This window comes from Callithrix jacchus, chromosome 3 (assembly GCF_049354715.1).
Source record: "Callithrix jacchus isolate 240 chromosome 3, calJac240_pri, whole genome shotgun sequence".
NCBI classification, from domain to species: Eukaryota; Metazoa; Chordata; class Mammalia; order Primates; family Cebidae; genus Callithrix; species Callithrix jacchus.
In genome coordinates this window covers 7461103-7481529 of record NC_133504.1, presented here as the reverse complement: position 1 = coordinate 7481529, position 20427 = coordinate 7461103, and the positions used below count along the sequence as shown (strand labels likewise).

The following is a 20427-nucleotide window of genomic DNA, read 5'->3' as shown; positions in this document are numbered from 1 at the left end:
ATTTCAGGCTCATTTCCGGGGAGGTAGTTTTTTTTTTTTTTTTAAATCTATCTTGGCATTACCTCATTATCAAATTTTCATTCTTTGCAAAAGAACTTGTCTGCTGTTGCAGGTACTGCAAGGCATTTTTGAGGGCTTGAGGAAGAAGCTCTTAATTGTATCTGATTCCATTATTTCATTTCTTGAGCTGCCAATGGTAACATGGTCCTATGGTGATAATGGAGGATAACCTGTTTCAGGTTGGCGGTTTTCTGTTCAGATTCAGTGTTAGGGTGCTGCCGAGTAAACCTGAAGACCAAAAGATGGAAGAAAAGTGCTGTCATTCATTCAGCATTTTATGGAGTGCCCCCAAAGAGCAAAGTGGCTTGCTGGGTTCTCATGGGGTTACAGGGCCGGATGTAACATGGTTTTTGCTCAGGGAGGGAGGCTTATCATTTATTCTTGATTTTCAGTGTTAGCTGATACATGGAATAAGAAGCAGGTGTCGCTGCTGTGGAAGGAAATAGTAAACATGACGACAAACACCTACAGTGAACATTGGGAGAATAGGTGGAGTCTTTCTCAGGTGGAACTTTTTTGGGCATTGGATCGGGAAGGATGTGGATCTTCATCTATATCCTTTACAAATATGGCTCCTTTCAACATATGAGTATTGATAGAAATAGATGGTATATCAAAACACTTGGAAATGATTTGTGAGATGTTCTCATCCTTTTAAAACGGATATGTAAAGGAAATCCACTTTTACCAAGTTAGTGACTCTGGATACAGAGCCTTTGTCACATAAAATAGAGTAGAAATTGAAACCACTTAGAAACACATGAGGCCTTTCCTATTTCTTCTTTCTGTTTTTCCAGCCATTTGGTTTAATTACTACTGGTTTTCTCATACTTGATCTTTAATAAAAAGCGTTTTTGTTGTGGGCAAATTACTTGGGTTCAAAGGACAAGATAAGCCTTTCAGACATGTACTAAATGACTTAAAATAACTTCAGTTAAGAGACTGTCTTTACACCCCCTCCTCCAACAAATATTCCTGAAAATTATAGGCAGCAATCACCTAGTTTTAAACTTTAGGACATGAGAGAGCCTTGGGAATTTCAAGAAATAAGTGTTAATCATTTACCTTTTGATCTAGCATCCCCTATCACACAGTAGGTGCTTCAAGCAGAATTGCAGACTTCTGTAATAGCTTTCTAATGAGACAGCACCATTTCAAAGTCTTTTCTCCGCTAATAAGTAATTGCCAGTGTGAAATGTGATTTATAGTAATAGGCCTGACATTTAGCCTTGGCCTTTCCTGTACCTTCAGGATAAACTACACTTAAGCTCAAGAGGTTAGAGCGGGCGCCTATAAACAAGTGAGGTCTTGGGAAGGACACTTAAAGAATTCGGAAACTTTAAGTCTTGAAGACTATGCCTTCTATGACTGTGTAAGCTCCCAACTCATGCTACCAAATCTATAGAAATGCTAAGAATTCATGAGCTTCCTAGCAACCGGCAAGTTCACAGGCCATGAGGTGAGTTCATTGTTCATTTTGAATATTAATTTCCCAATGGTGGTTTCTGGGCAGAAAGGGGAAGATCTCACCTTTTGTTCAAATCAAGATGAATAATAAAAAGTACATGGCATCATCTTAAGAAGAAAAAGGATTGGACTAAATGGATGTGGGGTGATTCTTGTGCATTTTCTAAAACTAGAAGTTATGACATTAATGAACTAGAGACAAAGGATTAAATCTGTATAAGGAACGCTTAGTACTTTATATATGAAAACATGCTCATTTGTCTCTGTGAAATGATTTTCAAGGCCCCAAACCTTTTGTTGATAGGACTTTCTCTGTTCGAATTATGCGAACTGTGATCTATTCACACAAATGATGCTGTTGACTTTTAATTTTCTTGACTCTGCTGTCTCCCAGCCCTGGGGCCGGGTGCCTCTTTATATTCCATATATAATGCCACCAGAGTTTTGGGACATTCTTGTCGATCAAGTACAGAAAGTAATTTTTTCACTATACATCGTCTACGGAACGTTTGTTTATGAGTGAGGAGGCAAAGTCCTGGCCCGTTTGGGTTTCATACTTGTCATTTTCATAACGTCTTTGAGGAGTAAAGCCTGCGTTTTTAATACTATGGTTTTAAAGGCGTTGAAAAGAAAGATGAAACAAAAACCCTGTACTGACATTGCAAGAAAATTGAAAGCAGCTTTTTCTGCTGGGGAAGCATAGCCAGCACGTCACCTCGATTAGTTCATTCGTTTTCATTGTATAGAAGCCAATTCTGGGGCACGTTTGACTGTGTGTTCCAGTTCCTCACGTTCTGTTATTTTAAGAGACATGAGGGTTTTCTGGGAGTGGAGGATGGACACTGGAGGTTCTCATCTGGGCCTGCCACGAACCAGCTGGGTCCCTGGCGAGTGATGTGACCTCCCTCCGTCTGTAATGAGTTCCCCACTTCCATGCTGCCGTTACAGAACTGGGCTCCATAGTCGCTCTGTAATCAGCAAGCACAAGACTTCTGAGCGCTTACACATATGTTAGGACAAAAGCTCTGCCCTCTTCTGTCTTCTGGAGTCAGGTGCCTCCCGCATGTGGGAATAGTGCTCATTTTACAATACAATCCTATTTCCTATCATCCTGAAATGTTACGTGAAATGTATGCATTTTAGGACTCGCCCTGATGACCAGAGTAATGGAGGGGGGGAAAGAAATTAAGACCTGGCAAGTTATAATCATATGCAAGTTTTAAGAAACAGCATCCTGTCACATCCCTTTCCTGCTTTGCAGAGGTCCCTTTTCAGCCCAGCCACTCCAACTGTGTTTTAATTCGAAACTACCTACGTTGACTCCTTTCATCAGGCAAGTGGAAGTGAGGAATATTACACTTGGTGGTGAATGACTTTATTCTTTATTTCCCTGGAGAACATGAGCCGGCTTACAAAAGGTCACCTCTCTTGGTATTTCAGTATTTTTTACATTCTTTCCAATGTTTTTGTTTGGGGGAAAAAAAAGGAATATGAGTGAATCGTATAAAAACCTCAGCACTTCTGCACCTCCAGAGCAATTCTGGCCTGAAATAGCTGACCCCCAGAGGCTTAGGACGATTCAGACAATGGTATATTCTTTGGTACAGGATTGCCTATGCCCAGTACAGGTTGTAACTAAAAGCAAAATCTGCTTGGACCCCTGCCAGTGGGTAACGTGCTAACTTTTGAATTTAGGACATGCTTTTGTAAATCACTCCTAGCAAGTGTGTGCTGCCTAATCCATAAGGTCTGAAGCAGAGGTTCCTCTAGTTTGTGAGAGTGTAGATAGTCCACTCCAAACTGACCGTAGCTGAAGTCATACAAGGAAGAAAGGACATGGGGAATTTTTTAAGTAGGGAGTAAACCCCTCCTGAGGTAGGAAAAGGCCAGTTGTCTTTATCATCAGCGTGTGCAACCAGTCAGAAAATTCTATTTGTGCCTCTCACTTAAATATTTTTCAAACCTGTCTCTTCCACTTCATTTCTGTTGCTGAGCTCTTCTGTTCTGTTACAGCATATCCCAGACAGACCTCTCTTCCAGTTCCATCCCTCCTCCGTATGTCCCCAGAGGGCTTTTATGGTTTCGTTTTGGTTTTGTTATTTTAAAATCTCTCTTAAAGCAAAATCAGTCATGTTGCTTCCCTTCCCAGTGTTTCTCAGGCCTATGGATGAAACCACAGAGCAAGACGCATCACAGTGTGACCTCCCTGGCTTTTTCTACCTCTTCTTCTCTTTCTCCCCTGCTCCCCTCACCTGGTGCTCTGGGGTCTGGGAGCTCTTTACCTGCGGCAGGGCCTGTTGCCTCGTGTACCTGTTGTAGTTTATGTGACTTTGCCCAGAATGCGTTCTCCAGCCTTACAGGTCTGATAGAATCCTCTTTAGCCATCCAGAAGCAGCTCCTATGCCCCCTTCTCTTGCATGGTGTCTCAGGTCCTTTCTAGAGTGAGTGACTCCCAGGACGTTTGATTTGTACCTGTGTTACAGCAACGCGGTCACGTTGTGCCGCACAAGTTTACCCGTGTGCGTCTCCTCACTGATGGTAGCTGCCTTATTCACGTCTCTGTTTTGCCAGCAACCACAGAGCTTGGCATGGATCAGGCACACAGTGAATGTGTATGGGATGAGTGACTAAACCTTGACTTCTTAGAAAGTTGAATGAAGTCTTGAAGGCCTAAGGTGAGTCACCTTTTTGTAACTGCAGAATTTTACAAGTATGTATCCTAAGATGCGACTTTTTAAGGCTCTCCCATTGTAATTGCTACACAGGACCAGCAAGCTCTGAGCGGATGATTAGAAAGTACTAAATTCATGATACAATCAGGAGTCAAGTGGGCGTGGTTGATGTGGGTTGCTGCGATGGAACTGGAGTTCAGAGAAAAAAACCATGTTGCTTAGCAAAGTCGGGCTGGAGGGAGGACTTACTTGGGGCTTGTTAAGTGGGTAGATTTGAAGAGATGGAAAAGGAGAAGGATTTGGGGAAGGTCGAGGAAGCGGTACAAACCAAGACACGAAGCTGGAAATGAAAATGGGTGTGTGAAATTTGTCTCCCTGTAACTCTGAGATGTAACTGGAAATAGTGTGTGGGATCTTGAAATCTGGGTGGATTCTGAGTTTATGGTGTAGGCAATCGCTTTGTGATTTGGGGAGAGAAATGATGAAAGGAGCCTTTTAAAAGAGGTGTCAGATAGTGGCTCGCGGGATAAATGCTTGCTGGGAACGTCTAGAGCCTGGGAGACCAGCGGGGAGGTGTTTGGGGCTCGGTGTGGTGATCAAGCAGTAAGACGACAGCCATAGAATAGCGTGGACCCACCTCAGAATCTTGAGGGTGGTGTGCTAACGATGCCCTGCGAGGCGTTACTAGCATACCACCCTCGAGATTTAAAAACTATGTCCACTACCACCTGCACTGTCGCCTATTTAATACTTCTCTTTAACTTGATATACTTTTGTATTTAAGTGAATTAAAGAGAACATTTTGCATTTGCTGTGAAATTATAGGTTTCCCATGATCATTATGGTTTTTAAAAATCCCTACTAAAATAAATAATTATTTCAGTAAAAAATATTCAACTAGGTACTGCCCAAAAGGAACCCATGGACCTGAGTGGTACTCACGCCATAGAGTGAAAATCCTGAGTAGGCCAAGGGAGGAGGGATGGGACGAGGTGGAAAGGGATGAAGAGGAAAGGGAGAATCTGGGAGAACAATGGAATGGGCTGTTCTTTGTAAGTGGTCAGATTTAAGAGGTGAAAGAAAATAAAGGGGAACATGGCGAAACCCCATCTCTACAAAAGTTACAAAAATAAGCCGCGCTTGATGGCATGTGCCTGTCGTCCCAGCTACTCGGGAGGCTGAGTGGGAGGATCGCCTAAGCCTGGGGAGGTTGAGGCCGCAGTGAGCAGAGATTACGCCACCGCGCTCCAGCCTGGGTGACAGAATGAGACTCAGTCTCATAAAAATAAAAATACAAAAGGTGGATCTGATTTTGTTGTTGTTGGAAGAATGCGGTAAATGACCCGGAACCTGCAGAGAGTGAGCGGAGGATGAGTTCCATTTTGGGCTGTTGGTTTGGTGTCCCCAGCACAGAGGGCTTTTGGGCGTACAGGCGAACGATAACGGCTGTAGGCTGGAGATCGTCTGTGCAGCAGTGTTCGTTGCGCACACGAGAATAGCTCGGCTTTCTGTGCTTTGTGCTCCCCTTCTTGGAGGGGAGCAGACGACTGATTTTTATTTCCCGCAGGAGGTTCAACTGGATTCCATTAACTCAGAGTCCTCCTTGAGTTTCTAAATCCTGGAAACTCGAGGTTAGGATTGCTTGGAGATTGTCCGCACCCCTGTTCCTGAAAGTAAAGTGCCCTTTAACTCCTGGATTTGTTTCATGAGTGTTTCATTTATTCAGAAGCCATTGCCTTGTTGAAAGAAGGGATATGCTTTTGGTGTCTACAGTCAGGTCTGAAAAGAGAGCAAAGACGAGGCCAGCTATGTAAATAATGTATATTTCAAACATCTGTCATCTACCTATTCTGTTGAAAAATTATGGCTTAGGTAACTCATACACACAGTCAAAGTCTCCATTTATCTTTCTACTTTAATCCATGATGGCCCCTCCAGGCCAAGTTTTCTCTTTTTGAAGATAAAAGAGAGAGAGTTGGCAGACGCCCGTGGGCAGCGGAGGGAGCAGGACTACTGCCTGCCTTATCCCTCTGATGGCCATAGTTTCGGAGGGAGGAGCCATCGTCCGCAATTAACACTGTCTCCTCACCCTTATACAGGTTCCTGTCTGGTTGGTTCCCCTAAGAGACCCAACAGGCCATTTATTGCTTTCGGCATCTCCAGCTTTTGCTATGAAATTGTCTCATTATTAGATGAAATGAGGGCCCCCATAGTGATTGTGGTGCGTGGGGTGGGGTATTTGTCTCTTTTTTTCTCTTTGGCTGCCCAGTTTCTGAACCTCTTTTCGATGTCTGTGTCATTCCCTGTTGTTATGAGTCAAATGTCTTTGCCCAGAAGACACGTTCAGGTCTTAACCCCGGTATCTGCGTATGACTCTATTTGGAAATCAGGTCATAGTGGCTGTAACCAAGCTCCGATGTTGCCAAGTCCTGGAATAGGCTGAGCCCTAGATCCGCATGACTGGTGTTCTTAGAAGAAAAGAGGCCAGGCACGGTGGCTCACGCCTGTAATCCCAGCACTTTGGAAGGCCGAGGTGGATGGATTGCCAGAGCTCCGGAGTTCAAGACCAGCCTGGGCAACACAGTGAAACCCCATCTCTACTAAAATGAAAAAAGTTAGCTCAGTGTGGCAGTGTGCACTGAGGCAGGAGAACTGCTTGAACCCAGGAGGTGGAGGTTGCAGTGAGCTGAGATTGCAACACTGCACTCTAGCCTACGTGACAGAGTGAGACTCCATTTCTTTTTTTTTTTTAATTAATTTTAATTAATTAATTTTTTTGGAAGACGGGGTTTCACCCTGTTGGTCAGGCTGGTCTTGAACTCCTGACCTCAGGTGATCTGCCCACCTTGGCCTCCAAAGTGCTTGGATTACAGGCGTGAGCCACCGCGCCCAGCCTAGACTCCATTTCAAAAAAAAAAAAAAAAAAGAAGAAAAGACACAGACACAGGGGAGAATACCATGTGACAAGAGAGGCAGAGATGGGAGTGATATGTCTACGAACCAGGGAAGGCCAGGACTGCCAGCCACCACCAGAGGCTGGGAGAGAGCCATGGATGGCTTCACCCTCGGCTCTCCCAGAAAACAATCCTACTGATGCTACTTCTAGTGTTCAGAGCTGGGAGAGCACACATTTCTGTTGCTTTGATCCATCCGCTGTGTGGTGCTCGTTCCAGCAGTCCCAGGACCCTAGCCCGCCTCCTCTGAGCCTTGGTGGAAGGCAATGCCCGCATTCTCTGTGTAGATGCTGAAATCACCACGTAGCTACTTTCCTGGACTTCCTTACATGGAGGGCAGGGGCTGGAGCCCTGGGTTTCACCCATTGCATGTTCCCTTCCCAACTTCTGATCTGGTGCTAATAGGGGTAAGATGACAGGGACTGTAAGACAGAGTCCCCAGACATGGTGTTGCAGCATGATGGTGTCCTGAGGCCAGTGGTGGCATCCGGCAGGTGGTGTCCCATGTGGCCTTGCCAGTGGTGCCAGCTGCAGGTTTGTGCTTGGTGGTGGCTGCAGAGGTGTCCTTACTGAAGCAGCTCCGGCTGCAAGTTTTAAGTCTGGGTCTCCAGCCCTCCCTGGAATCCTTGAGTTACCCAGTGTATTCTACTCTATTCTTTGTCCTGAGAGGCTGTGTAGCATAGTGATTTAGAGCAGAGATGCGGACTTCATGGCTTGGCTTCATAGTTCAGTGTTACCATCGCTACCTGGGTAAGCTTGGAAATATTCCCCATTTTCTCAGGATCTTGGCTTCCTTACCTGCAACATGAGAATAATAATGGTACCCTTGGGCTCTGGGTGAATTCGTATGCATAAAGCACGTAGACCCAAGCTTGGTGCAACGGAAGCATGAAATCCCTATGACTGATTTTTGCCCTGTGACTGATAATTGCCAAAACGGCAATGACACTCGCACCAACCCAACATGTTTCTGTCGTGTAAAACTGAGATTCCCATCAGACACATGTATACAACCACAACAGGATCTCAGTCGTTGTCACTTCAAGGTATTGATATAAAGAGTGACTTGCACATAAGCTACAGTTGAGTTTTACTTTGCAACCGTGTGGCCTTCCTTCGGGACCTTCGCAGAGCCCTTCTGTTTTCCCCTTTCCAGTAACGCTCTCTTCTCCTCTACTTCCTATCTACTTCCTCCTAGTGTTTAGAACTTAGTTCCTTAAGGAAACCTGACGGAGTGCGGCTGAGCTGCTCCTTCTCTGCCCTCCAGCACTTGCACGCCTCTGAAATAATCAGCGAATCTGTCATTTTCTTGTCTGACCCTCCATCTAGACTAGAAGCTCTTTCAGGCCACGGGTGGGATCTGACTTGGCTTTGTACCCCAGTGTCTAGCGAGTGCCAGATGTGTAGCAGGAACACAGCAGTTTAAATGCATAGATACGGGGACACATGGTCTTGCTGGCATTCCCAGTGGCTCCCGTGGACTCTGTATTTCGCCTCTTCTCTAACCGGATGCGTGGTTAGTGCCCGGGGTTGATGAGAAGATGCCACCAGGGTCATGGTGGTGGATCAGTCACCTTGACACACGCACACTGGCCCAAGAGGATGAACTGAAGGAAACCGGGGTAGCTTAGCTAACCGCCAGGTTGTAGATTGGTGATCTTCAGACTTAGGATTTTTAAAAATTCCGGCATGGATCTTTGGTAAAATTATAAAACAATTATAAAACAATTCGTCTTCCGAATTCACCAAACGTCTCAGATAAAACTTCCATTTAGAGTAGATGCTAGAGCTTGTGATTAGAATGGGGCATTCTGTTAACCTAGTGAACTCATTTGCGTTTTTATTTCCACTGGTTTTCAAATAACTGAAAGAATTATTTGGACATATTTTCCCCACACTTGCAAACTGGCTATTTATAATGTAGACAATGGGCAGATGTGGATAACTTTGGAACCATGCTTTTAAAAAGACTGTTCAGGCTGAGCTTGGTGGCTCACGCCTGTAATCCCAGCACTTTGGGAGGCAGAGGCGGGTGGTCATGAGGTCAGGGGTTCAAGACCAGCCTGCCCAACATGGTCAAACCCTGTCTCTACTAAAAACCACAAAAATTAGCCAGGTGCAGTGGCAGACACCAGTAATCCCAGCTACTCGGGAGGCTGAGGCAGGATAATCGCTTGAACCCAGGTGGCAGAGGTTGCAGTGAGCCGAGATTGTGCCACTGCACTCCAGCCTGGGTGACAGAGTGAGACTCCGTCTCAAAAAACAAAAACAAAAACAGACCTTTCAGCCAGAGAGTGAACAAGCCCCAAAGGGCAGAACAGTGAAGGTGGCCTTAATGTCAAGTGGATTTTCCCTTATTTGTGATAGTAACCTCTGTCTTATATTCATCAAATGCCTTTATGCAGTAAGGCAGCGCAGTGACTTAGGGCTTTGAAATCAGACGTTCATACGTAGCTGCTGACACCCACTTGCTGGCTGTGAAATTCTCACAATCGATGTTACCAGTCTATCCTCTGTTTTCTCATCTTTAAGGTGAGCATAAAATAATATCTAATTTACAGTTACGTGGATTAAATGAGCAAACGCATACAAAATAATCAGCACAGTGCCTGACACCCAGTCAAAACCGAATCCATCTTTGCTACTATATGATTATTTGTTTTGGAACATAACTGCAGGACTGACTGGTTTCCAAGCGTTTTTCACTTGAGGATGCAGACAGAGCCAGCAGGCAACTCGTCTAGTGCCGCATCACGTTAAAAGCAGCTTTAAATGGGATTTTTAGCCTAATATTTGGTACTCATTTATCAGAAATCAAATATTCCACTTCTTACTGACTTTGGTATGTGCTCTGCTAAGGAAATCCACGGAATTATTCATTCATCTAAGTGGGCTCATTTGTCCTTGAACTTCCAACTTAGGAAAAAGGGTGGAGAATCACTATGCAGTCAGTATAGACAGCGTTCCTGGGGAATATAACTCTGAGAAAACTTGGCTCTACTCAAAATCAGGGAAATGTGCCCTGTGTAATCAGACACAGCTTACTCTCAGGTACTTACGTTGACTTCTCAGGTGAAGGTAAAAGAGAAAACTCCTCCGAGCTGCAAGTTCAGCTGTGTGTTTATGTGTTTGTGTATGCCGTCAAAACGAGTCTCGCAGAAACACGACGTAAGAGAGGAACGCTGTGACAGGAGGGTCCATCTTTCAAGGCCAATTTTGAAAGTAAAGCCAAGTAGGCTCTCTCCTGCCAACCAAGTGCATGGTCTTCCTTTGGGGAGTTTATAAAAGTAGCGATGGGCCCAGTGGAATCTCAGGTCAGCATGGCCACCCAGGTTGCGTAGGAAATAAAGGGGGTTGGTGCTGGAATTGGAGGTCCACTTTGCACATGTGTTAATATCTCAGCTGCTACGAGCAGAGGGTTTGGCAGCCAGGCCTGGGGCTCCGAGACGGCAGCCCGAGTGGAGGAGCAGAACGGGTTTTCCCTCCGGCACGCACCTCCTGTGAACCTGCAGCAGCCGGGATCTGGGAGCTCAAAGCTGTCCACCTTTGCGTCACCTACCCCTGAGTTTCCATTTTCCTTATTCATTTGCAACACATCCTTTCCCTTCCTTCAAATCCAGGGAAAAATAACTGAAGAAAAACCGAAACGGTACTAAGTGCCTTGCTCTCTATGGTATGCCCAACTAATTGAACTTCGAAAGCCTCTTCTACTTAGGATTCCACAAGCCTTGGCTTTCTTTAGTCAAAGCATAGCTTCTGGAGCATACAGAGCTTGTTTTTCCATATGGTACACCCTGCTTGATGTGGGTGATTTAAACACATGGAGAGTTACACAGAATGTTTGCTTGGGATGCCAGAGGCATAATAAATAGTAGTGCACCATCCTGGCCTAAGGGCCAGAAATGGAGGTTTCCATTGTGAGGTGCAGCCATGCGCGTGCTCAGCTTCGTCTCTAGGGCAGCTTGGTGGAGTGTGCTTGCGCTGGGACTGCTGTGTGGGCCCGTTTTCAGAGGTGGGGTTTATGGCTTCACAGTCCTGGAGTCAGGCCGTCCTGGGAAGTGTCTGTTAAGCTCCCAGGCAGTGGGTCTTGCCATGTTATCCAGGCTGGTTTCAAACTCCTGGGGTCAAGGAGTCCTCCTGCCTTGGCCTCCCAGGGTGCTGGGATTACAGACATGAGCCACTGCATCCGGGCGGAAACCAGTGTTCACTGAGCACGTGCTCGGTACGTTGGTGCCTGTGTCGGTGTGGCCTTGTTTTGTCCTCAGAGTAACCCTGCCTGCAAGGGTACCACCAATTAATATTTTAGCAACACACATGAAAAAAAAATCAGAAAACTGAGATCACACACACACACACGCACACTTATATGTATTCTTTTAATCATGTTAAATGTTAGTACAGTAACTTATTTTTATTTATTTTTATTTTTATTTTGAGACAGGGTCTCACTCTGTCACCCAGGCTGGAGTGCAGAAGCGATTCTCCTGCCTCAGCCTCCGGAGTAGTAGCTGGGCTTATAGGTGCCTGCCACCACCATGCCCGGTTAATTTTTGTATTTTCAGTACAAATGAGGTTTGACCATGTTGGCCAGGCTGGTCTTCAACTCCTGACCTCAAGTGATCTACCTGCCTTGGCCTCCAAAGTGCTGGGATTACAGGCGTGAGCCACCATGCCTGGCCTTCTTATTTTTAAATAAGGTATTCAATATTGTTTCATTCCCCCAGTGGTTCGAGTGGACCCCACTGTAGAAGCCAGTGCTGTACTGAGAGAGAGAGGGCAGATTTTTAGGGCTCTTTGCATATTCTAACAAGTCTAACCCTAAATATTTGTGTATATTATTTAAAAATAATGTCGGGCCGGGCGCGGTGGCTCAAGCCTGTAATCCCAGCACTTTGGGAGGCCGAGGCAGGTGGATCACAAGGTCAAGAGATCGAGACCATCCTGGTCAACATGGTGAAACCCCGTCTCTACTAAAAATACAAAAAAATTAGCTGGGCATGGTGGCGCGTGCCTGTAATCCCAGCTACTCGGGAGGCTGAGGCAGGAGAATTGCCTGAACCCAGGAGGCGGAGGTTGCGGTGAGCCGAGATCGCGTCATTGCACTCCAGCCTGGGTAACAAGAGCGAAACTCCGTCTCAAAAAAAAAAAAAAAAAAATCTCTTCTCAGCCTGTGGAGGTTCTTCTGAGAATTATCTTTCCTAACCCAAAGAACAATAAAGCCTCCTAAAATCTGGCAAGGGGTGGGCTGGGGGGTTTGCTGAGTGTTTCCCTGCTGCCCTTCCTCTTCCTCTTTTAAGCACCTTGCAGCGGGTTTCAAATGCCATTGTAATGCTGGGAGCTCCTCGGTTGTCTTCATTGGCCTAGTGTTATCATGAGCTGTCAATCATGCAGTGAACATCCCTGATTCTTGGAGGCGATGAGATAGTTGGGATGGAAAAACTCCTGGGTCTTAACTCATTTAGTGCAAAGGTACCTGATGACACAATTTGAAACTTCAAATAAAAAGAAGTCTCAAACATAAACACAATTTCATTCATTTGCGAGTCATTTTCTTCTGGTCGCTCATTTCCTCTTGTATTTTTCTTGACTTTTTTAGTTATGAAAAATTGCTGAAGCAGCGTTCAGTTTAGCACAGTCTAATTTCTTCCATCTGTGGTTAGACTGAACGTTCTTCTGAGGACAGCAGTAGGCTAAGATCCAAATGATTGAACAATTCGACAGTACCTGGCACAATAATTTAAAGTGACAGGGGCAAAGAAGAAGTTCTGTGGCTTGGCTTGGTGTGAGATAAGATTAAGTTCAAGGTAATCAAGAAATTAATAAAGTAGGACTTTTGTTAAATATGATTAAGAAGTTTAGTTGGTTAAAAATTGGGTAAACCAACTGTATCTTTGATAAGAATCAGTGAACTGGTTTAGAGTACCTTAGATGTGTATTACAAAAGCTTCAATTTGGAGGAAAACAGAAAAAAGGGTCCTTATGAGTCCTTGCAGGATCACTCTGAGAACATCTGTTACAGTTTCTTCCAGCATTTCGGTGGTCCAGGAGGATGGGTTCAGTGACCCATGGCAACACAGTCAATGTGGGTAATATGAAAACATAAGCTTCATTCAATTCTGCTAGTAGGAGGGCTTGCAAAATCTAGTACCTACATAATCCCTGGAATGTATAAGATTTAAAGTAATACAAACAAACGAAACCACAGCTCTTTAGAGCATTTAAGAGCAGTCACAAAGCTTCATGATATGTGGTACGTATTTTTAAAAACACAAAATTGTTTTTAGCAATATATAATAGTTAAAAATGATATCTTTTATGAACACTTCCCCTGTTTCATGGCTAGCTAACTAGCTGACAAATTCTCTGTATACTATACTACAGAAATATAACACCAAGTTGTCAGCTTTTAACTAAAGATGTGATTTATAGTTTCTCAGTATTTTTACCTTTAGAATCAAGACACCAAAAGATAAACTCATAAAATGAAAAAGGTCAAATTCTCTTGTATTCCGTTTCCTAAGATGAGAATTTGTTAATTATTTGCACGTCTACTTCTTATCGTCTTCCTCTTTCTGATGATCTTCTGGGAGAGATGTGACTAGTGAACTACCTCCTCAAAGCAAAGGGTTGACGACACACAGCACATTAAATGAATGGAAATTGCATTCCTCTGAGCAAGATGACTTTCCACACATTTCTATGCCCTGGTGCTTTGAGAAGATGAATAGATTGTTCCTCAGGGGCAGATATTATTTTAACTGTTTAGATTCATTCTTAGTCATGCTTAGTCATTCTTAGTCATTCATTCTTATTCATTTTTAAAAACTTACTTTTTCAAATTGTGGTAAAAAAAGGCACATAACACGGAAGTGAGCATCTTAACTTTTTAAGGGTACAGTTCAGTGGTGTTCAGTACGTTCACAGTGTGTTGCAGCCAGCACCAGGGCACATCCTGGGGACTCTTTTTATCTTGCAAAACTGAAACTCTGTACCTACGACATACTAACTCCTTGTCCTCCCTACGCCCGTCCCATGCAACCACCGTTCTACTGTTTGTCTCTGTGAAATGGATGACTCTATTGATTTTATGAAATTGATTACTCATATAAGTAGAACCATACAACAGCTGGCCTTTTGTGATTGGTTTACTTCACTTAGCATATCATCGAGTTTCATCCGTGTTGTAGTGTGTTCGAATCTTCTTCCGTGTTCAGGCAGAATCGTATCCACTATACTTGTGTACTGTGTGCCCTTTGTTCATTCATCTGTTGACGGAAGTTTGAGTTCCCAGTGGTTTGCTCTTGTGAAGAATTCTGCTGTGCACACAGCTGTACAAACAGCTGGCAAGTCCCTGCCTTCAGTTCCTCTATGTACATACCCAGAAGTAGCACTGCTGGCTCACGTGGCAATTCTGTTTAACTTATTTTGAGGAACCGACAGACCATTTTTCACAGTGGTTGCACCATTTTACATACCCGCCAACAATGTACAAGCGTTCTAACTTCTCCACCTCCCTGCCCACACTTGTTATTTCCCGGTGTTTTCTTTGGCAGTAGCCATCCTAATGGACGTGTGTTCTTAGTCATGTATGTTATGAAGTATAGGTGCTCATAGCTCCATGCCGTGGATGATCTGTCTTCTCTGAGAAGTTAGAAGAGAACTAGAGTGATCTCTGTACTCTCTGCTGCAGAGAGAAACGTGATCAGTTGGAGTCTTTCTTAGGAGGCCACTGTCAGCTGATTAATAACCAGCATGGAAGACAAAGGCAGAGCTGATCGATGAAAGGGCTCCTAGTTTCTTGTGCTTTTATTTGAATACTGTTTTCTTATTTTTTTCCTAATGAGAGAAATATTTAAATATGGGCAAAGTCAACTTGTAATACTTCAAATTTCGTCCTTGTTTGCAATGTGTGCTGTGAGGTAGTGCTGCGGGATATAACCATGTGGGTCCTTCCCAAGTTGCTTAAAAGGTGGTGAAGAGCATAGAATATCCCTGGGGGTGAGCTGCAGAAAGTGAGGTGTCAGATGAGTCCTTACCCCGGGGCTCTGAGGGGTGTGACATGGAGTTGTCATGCCACATTCGGCAGGGTCAGCATTGAGTTGATTCTGTGCTCATATTCTAGATGTACCTCCAGGAGGTAGGGACGCTCTGCAGACTGTGTTTCTAGAACCATCTGTGGACCAGCATTGAGTCAGTTCCTTCTGCAGAATCATCTGGGGAGCTTGTTAAGCAGATACACATCTTGGCCTCATTCTCCAAGTATTTGTATCTTGGGATGGGGCCCAGAACTTTATGTCTTAAAAGCTCTTGAGTTGATTCTGATGTACACTTAGGTTTGGTAGCCCCTGATGTGGAATTGCCTGTCGAGGACAGGGAGCCTCTCAGCTCCTTCTTTCAGATCCTCACTGCTCCCTTACACATTCAGCAAACCAGCATTGCCTGTTTGTGTCAGGGCCTGGAAACATGTGCTTGTTTTATTAGAGAGTCATGATCCATTCTTGCCTTGAAGCCCCCCACAGTTGGCTGGAGACATACAGGAGACCACTGTGGGACAGTGGGATGTGGGTCATGGGGGGTGCTGAGTAGGGGGCCTGGACCTCACAGAGACTAGGACATGGGAAAGGACTTCTGAGGGGGCACAGAAGCCCCATCTCTGCCCTTGGAGAGGCGGGCATCCCCTCAGGGAACGACAAGAGAGGCTGGAGACAGGAGGAGTCTCCCAGGCAGCGCCCTCCTTCTAGAGGCCGGCAGATGAGAGAGACAAGGCAAGAGAGAGGCGAGGCCGGGACCCGGGAGGACTTTGTGTTTCAAGCTGAGGAGCTGTCACTTTATTCTGAGCTTAATGAGTCCCAGACAGACTTGAAGTAGGGGAGTGACATGTTGGGATTTGCATGAGAGAGAGATCACCCTGGCTCAGGGTGGAAAATGGATTGTAGGGCCTAGAGCAAGAAACCGATAGGCAGGCAGTGGCTAGAGAGAGGCTTGCAAGGGTGACAGGGCAGAATGTTGAGGAATTCCGTGCCTGGCAGTACCTGGCTCCACCTTGGAGCAGGAAGTTGGATGGAAGAGTTGGAGGAGGCCGTGGGCAAGATACCAGTCCAGACAGATGTGCTGGTATCGGAAGGGAGACACGTAGACCTCCCTTAGAGAGTCTTAGGGAGGCCTGTTGAGGCCGGATACTGTGAATTTGTGCTGGCTTTTTGTTTTAAGACGAGGTTTTGCTCTTGTCGCCCAGGCTGGAGTGCAATGGTGTGATCTTAGTTCACTGCAACCTCCACCTCCCGGTTCAAGCAATTCTCCTGTCTCAGCCTCCTGCATAGCTGGGATTACAGACATGCGCCACCACCCTTGGCTAATTTTTTGTATTTTTAGTAGAGACAGGGTTTCTCCACGTTGGTCAGACTGGTCTCAAACTCCTGACCTCAGGTGATCCGCCCACCTTGGCCTCCCAAAGTGCTGGGATTACAGGCGTGAGCCTGCACTCGGCCGACTGTGGAGGTCCTAATTTGTGTGATGGAGTGATTTTTATACATAGTTCTCTATAATCTGAGTGCCAAAGTGGGAATACCAGACGTGGATTTTTCTAGGTTTACCACGGTGCCAAGTAGAAGGATCTAGAATAATGAGGAAGCTGAAGTTTCTTTTTCTCCTTATGTTGTAACCTTCGAATGAAGCAGGGCTGATGGGATGTCTCCTTTGGGGATTTGTTCCTAGTGGAAGCAAGGTTTGATATACGATATTCCTTAATCTTCTGAACAGTTCTCTAATAATGGTAGTCTGAACACTCAAAAAGGGAATCCAAATTAAAAGAAGTACAGTGGGTGAGAATTTGAATCTTGATCACAAACTGTCATTTCAAACTCGCTTGTTTTTTGATAGAGTTATTATGTTGCCCAGGCTGGTCTTGAACTCCTGGGTTCAAGCAGTCCTCCCACCATGGCCTCCCAAAGCCGTGGGATTACAGGTACAAGCCACCTTCCCTGGCCCCAAACTCACTTTCAAAGTTGCCTGAAGAATAATTCCAACTGGAGTCTATTATCATGAGGAATTATTTCTGAAGGACACTTGTGCTCTTCTTAAGCTCCAGTCGAGAAAAATTGATCACCTAATTAAGCTTTTGTCAGATGTGACTTGCTATGTATATAATGTTCCACTAGACAATGTAATACATATAACTAGGACTAGAATTGCACTAATTTGGGATAATTGGGAGGAAGACCTGTCTAAATAAGTGAAAGATTTAAATTTTATAAAATGTTTAATGGAATTCAGTCTTACTATCTAATGAATGGATACATTATTTATAATTAGCATATCGATGGTTTTACTAAGAGATTGCCCCTTTTAGTATTTGAAAACAGGTTTTTTTTTCTTCTTGAATCATTGATATGGTGCCCTGAAATTGTATGTATGCCAGTATTTCTCTTGGCTAAAGGAAAGGTAACCTTCAACCTGGCCCCATCCCGTCATCTCCAAACTCCAAACTAGTAGATTTCAAATTAAAAAGAAATTTTATTACATGGGAGAACCAAGTAATTCTGCACCCTTGATGACATGTGAGTCTTTTTCTTTTTAAAAAAGAAATCTGTATTTCCACCACCTATATGAGAACAGGTGTGTTTTTAAAATTCAAGAGGAAAAATACACAACTAAATATTCAAGATAAAGAAATAAAATATTCAAGATAAATTGAAAGTACAGATTTTAAAAATTAAGAAAATAAGATAAATAATAAAAATATAAAACATTCAGGATAAACACATAAAATGATAAATAAGTAAATATCCAAGAAGTAATAAATAAGAAACATGTTGTTTTCCCCAAAGAATATTTTAGAATTCCTGATAATAATGTTTTCCACATATTGAGGCCCTAATAGGAGCCAGTGACATTCTTTCATTTAATACAACAACCAATCCTGTGAGGTGGTGGTGGTTATATCAGTTTACCGATCAGGAATTTGTGGTTGAACATTACTGATTAACGGCAGAGCGAGGATTCAGATCTGGATCTGGTAACTTTTCTAGGCTGAACCTTTAGTACTTCACCCTCCGATGTATAATTACAGTAAGGCAAATGTGGGGTTTTTTGTCGTTTGTTTGTTTTTGAGACAGAATCTTGCTCTGTCACCCAGGCTGGAGTGCCGTGGTGCGATCTCAGATCACTGAAACCTCTGCCTCCCAGGTTCAAGAGAGTCTCCTGACTCAGCTTCCCAAGTTGCTGGGACCACAGGCGCGCACCACCATGCCTGGCTAACTTTCATATTTTCAGTAGAGACGGAGTTTTGCCACGTTGCCCAGGATGGTCTCAAACTCCTGACGTAAGGTGATCTGCCCGTCTCGGCCTCCCAAAGTGCTGGGATTACAGGTGTGAGCCACCACACCCGGCCACAAATAGTGTTTTTAACTAGAGCTGTAAAAAGTTAGGAGATGGAAACTGGGCATAAAGTATCAACCTACTCTTAACAGAAAGGAAAAAGTGCTATCGGTGCAAACATGGCAGCGTTCGGGAGGATCAAAACGACACGTCGTGATGAGTATTCTTTCCTCATTGACTCTGATTGCTTTTCTAGCCGGTACCTGATTCTTTACACACATGTGGACTTTTCAGTTGGTTTTCTGAAAGCAGAGCCAATGCCAAATAGTGGCTGGAGGCCTGGATGTGGGAGAAGGCTGGCTGAGTTTGGGCACAGGCTCTGCATAGAACCAGCTGTGTAGCCTGGCCCCCATGCCTGGTGTCTGTGTCTCATGTGTCAAATGGGCCAATAGCAGCACCTGCTTCATGGGATTGTTTGAGGATCAAATGCCTTCATACATGTGAAACCTTGAGGATAGCAACCTTTAGCTGAACGTCACTGTGCTTAGTAACAGTTAACAGTTATTAATAAGCTTATAATGTCAGTTTAGCAATAAGCAGCTTTGGGTCTCTAAAAAGGGGTCATTTATTTCTGAGAACTTTTTTTTTTTTGAGGTGGGAAAGACTTAACTGCTGGTAATTACAACCTCCCCTGACCTATAGGAGCTGTTTTAAATAGTGTGTTTAAAATAGATTGGCTTTGCAGGATAGACGTGGTACTTTTTCAGTGCACGTGTTACTGAGCTGGAAGTACCAATTAGTACTTAATAGTCAGGAGGTTGTCAACTGATGTTATTGATGGGAGGTGGGAGGGTGTGTGAGTGCTGGTGTGACATTCCGGTAATTGCCTTGTTTTGCCCTGTCTGGGACTTACGCAAGGCTGTCCATCTGGGAGGAGCCACTATCAGTCTGTTCTCTCGACTTGCCTATGAGAACAGACTTACCCACTTTTCCACTTGCAGGTAAGTGAGCATACCTTTCGGCAGGGCTCACAGGCATCCCACCAAGTCGTTGGGAAACAAACCGCCTCTGCGCCTCTCCTTGCTGTGGCCAGATGGTCGTGAAGAGGCTGTGACAGGACCAGCATGATGGTCAGGCTACTCAACAGAGAGGATACAATTGCAGAATCCTTCCCAGGTGGACAGAGGTCCTGAGGACCCCTGGTGTATTACCTCAGTGGTTCCATTTCGCATTGTTTGCTCATTGGCTTTGTGGAAGCTTTTTTTTTTTTTTAAACCCCCAACTCAGGTCTTCTGTTTTTTGGTTCTTTTTTTTTTTTTTGGTTTGTTTGTTTGAGATGGAGTCTTGCTCTGTCACCAAGCTGAAGTGCCGTGGTGCAATCTTGGCTCACTGCAACCTCCACCTCCTGGATTCAAGTGATTTTCCTGCCTCAGCCTCCCGTGTGGCTGGGATTACAGGCGTGTGCCACCAAGCCTGGCTAATTTTTTTGTAACTTTAGTAGAGATGGAGTTTCACCATGTTGGTCAGACGAGTGTCAAACTCTTGACATCATTGAACGCCTAGGCCTCCCAAAGTGCTGGGATTACAGGCGTGAGCCACGGCGCCCTCCCTGGTCATCTGTTTTAAGTACATTTGTGTCTTAAACATGGGTGGGGATGGGGAGCCCTCATGGGGGGCATTTTGTATCTGGGGTACCCTCCTGTTCATCTCTGTAGCTTCCCAGAGCTGTCCACGAGATGCTTATAGCCCCAGTGAGCTCCTTTCTGTGCAGAAGATAATAGACTATTAGGTTTTTGTTTTTTGATTTTTGGTTTTTTTTTGAGATGGAGTTTCGCTCTTGTTACCCAGGCTGGAGTGCAATGGCACAATCTTGGCTCACCGCAACCTCTGCCTCCTGGGTTCAGGCAATTCTCCTGCCTCAGCCTCCTGAGTAGCTGGGATTATAGGCACACGCCACC

The 20427-nt window shown here is 44.7% G+C and overlaps 1 protein-coding gene and 1 long non-coding RNA gene across 3 annotated transcripts in view; one reads left to right on the top strand and one right to left on the bottom strand.

The window, feature by feature from the left end:
- The window catches only part of STOX2 (storkhead box 2), a 119612-nt gene that overhangs the window by 3232 nt on the left and 95953 nt on the right, over positions 1 to 20427 (top strand). The window lies entirely within an intron of this gene.
- Positions 5084 to 19655, bottom strand: LOC144581701 (uncharacterized). Its single transcript, XR_013532785.1, has 2 exons — positions 19485 to 19655; positions 5084 to 5978 (listed from the first exon to the last, which is right to left on the bottom strand). It is a non-coding gene; the product is annotated as an uncharacterized LOC144581701 (long non-coding RNA).